The sequence below is a fragment of the Lipotes vexillifer genome, unplaced genomic scaffold (assembly GCF_000442215.2).
Source record: "Lipotes vexillifer unplaced genomic scaffold, Lipotes_vexillifer_v1.1 scaffold454, whole genome shotgun sequence".
NCBI classification, from domain to species: Eukaryota; Metazoa; Chordata; class Mammalia; order Artiodactyla; family Lipotidae; genus Lipotes; species Lipotes vexillifer.
This window is the reverse complement of record NW_006779481.1, coordinates 2,167,319-2,169,914: the sequence shown is the minus strand read 5'-3', so window position 1 is coordinate 2,169,914 and position 2,596 is coordinate 2,167,319. Positions and strand designations below refer to the sequence as shown.

At 34.2% G+C, this 2,596-nt stretch overlaps 1 non-coding gene across 1 annotated transcript; it reads left to right on the top strand.

Annotated features, from left to right (window-relative positions):
• The first annotated feature begins 2,523 nt into the window (after positions 1-2,523).
• On the top strand, positions 2,524-2,596 carry TRNAG-CCC (transfer RNA glycine (anticodon CCC)). The gene has a single exon. It is a non-coding gene; the product is annotated as a tRNA-Gly (tRNA).

Genomic DNA, 2,596 nt, shown 5'->3' with positions numbered 1-2,596 from the left:
CTTTCCCTAGCCCCCCAGTACCTCTATTCTACTTTCTGTCTCTATGAATTTGCCTATTCTAGATATTTCACAGAAGCAAAATCATACAATACCTGACACTTTGTGTCTGGCTTTTTTTCATTTGGCATGTTTTCAAGGTTCATTCAAGTTGTAGCAAGTATCCAAATTTCATTCTCTCTTATGGCTAAATAATATTCCGTTATATGTATACCACATTTTGTTTATCCATTCATCTATTATTCACACTTGGGTTGTTTCTACCTTCTGGCTATTGAGCATAATGCTAAAATGAACATTGGTGTATAAGTATCTGTTTGGGTTCCTGCTTTCAATTCTTTGGGGTATATATCTAGAAGTGTGATTACTGGATCTTATAATGACACTATGTTTAACTTTATGAGAAGTTAATTGGTGTCCACAGCAGCTGTACTGTTTTACAGTCTCACCAGCATTGCGTAAGAAATCCAATTTCTCCATATCCTTGCCAACACTTGTTATTTTCTATTATTGATAATAGCCATCCTAATGTGTGTGTGAGCTTATTGTGATTTTGATATATATTTCCCTAATGACAAATGATGTTGAAGATCCTTTCACGTGCCTATTGGCCTTTTATATACTTTCTTTGAGAAATGTCTATTCACATCCTTTGCCCATTTTTTAATTGGCTTGTCATTTTGTTATTGCGTTGTAGGAGTTCTTTACATGTTCTGGATAGTAATCACACAATTTTACTTGCAAATATGATTGACAGACTAACTATGGTTATTCAGACTTGGTATTTGGCAGCCATTTTCTGAAATGGATGAAGTAAGCCTTTACTTTCATAGAAAACACCTGGAAGTATATTTTGCCAATGAAACAAATTTCAAGCAAAATTTAATATTTTGGAAAATTTGTATACACCACCATGAGCTTTACAGTGTTTCTAACACTTAAAAATTTTTTCTGGGGAGATCAGTGGTGATATTAATAAATGTGATTTTTTGATATTGTATAAAAAAACATGTCAGAAGACTTGGAAAATTCAGTGAACCAATATTTTCCAAATGATTGATACATAATGTTACCAAATTGGGTGTGAGTAAAAAAATCTGTTCAAAGTCCAAGAAAGACTAACGGATTGAAACTTACTAGTATAAGTTCCTCGATATGGCTAAGGTTTCCACAACTAAACCTCAACAAGTTACCTCTTTAAAATTGTGTCACAACAAAGAGGAATATCTACAATCATCTGAATAGGCAATGAAAATACTCCTGGCTTCTCCAACTAAATATCTTTGTCAGGCTGAATTTTCTTCAAATACTTCAATCAAAACAACATATCACAACAAATTGAGTGCAAAAACAGATATGAGAATCCAACTGCATTCTATTAAGCCAGACATTACAGAGATTATAAAACAAGGCTTCTCTTCTCACTAATATTTTTTGTTTTGAAAAACAGAGTTATTGGGGATTCCCTGGTGGTCCAGTGGTTAGGACTTCGCACTTTCACTGCCAAGGGCCAGGGTCCAATCCCTGGTCAGAGAACTAAGAGCCCACATGCTGTGCAGTGCAGCCAAAAAAAATTTTTTTTTAATTTCTCAGTATTAATTTCCAGTAATATAAATATATCAGTAAATAGATATATCAGCATATACAACCCATATAAACAAAATATTTTTTGAGATCCTTAATAATTTGAAAGAGTAGAAAACTGTCCTGATACCCAAAAGTTTGAAAACTCTAATAATGTATAAATAACTGGTTAGATATTGTCATAAACTTTTTTGTAAAATTAAGTTTATTAGTGTATAATCTACATGTAGTAAAATTTACCCTTTTTAGTTACATTCTATGAATTTTGGCATATAATCACCAAAGCCCATCATCCCCAAAAGTTGCTTCATATCCCTTTTATAGTCAAGCCCTCCCAAAGCCAGTCCCTGGCATCCACTGATCTGCATTCACTTCTGATAGTTTTGCCTTTTCAGAGTGTCATATACATGAAATTATACAATATGTAGCTTTTTGAGTTTGGCTTCTTTTACTTTTTTTAAAAGTTTTTATTTTATATTGGAGCATAGTTGATTAACAATGTTGTTTTAGTTTCAGGTGTACAGCAACGTGATTCATTTATACATATACATGTTATCCTTTTCCAAATTCTTTTCCCATTTAGGTTGTTACAGAGTATTGAGCAGAGTTCCTGTGCTATATAATAGGTATTTGTTGGTTTTCTGTTTTAAATATAGCAGTGTGTATATGTCAATCCTAAACTCCCAATCTATCCCTCCCTACCTCTCCCCCCCAGCACCGCCCCCCCGCCCCGCCCCATAACCATAAATTCATTCTCTAAGTCTGTGAGTCTGTTTCTGTTTTGTAAATATGTTCATTTGTATCATTTTGGCTTCTTTCACTGAATGTAATGCTTTTGAAATTCACCCACATTGTTGCATTTATCAGTAATTAATTTTCTTAACTGATGAGTAGTATTCTATGGTATGTATGGATGTACCACAAATTGTCCATTCAGGGATTTCCCTGGTGGTCCAGTGGCTAAGACTCTGCACTCCCAATGCAGGGGGCCCAGGTTCAATCCCTGGTCAGGGAA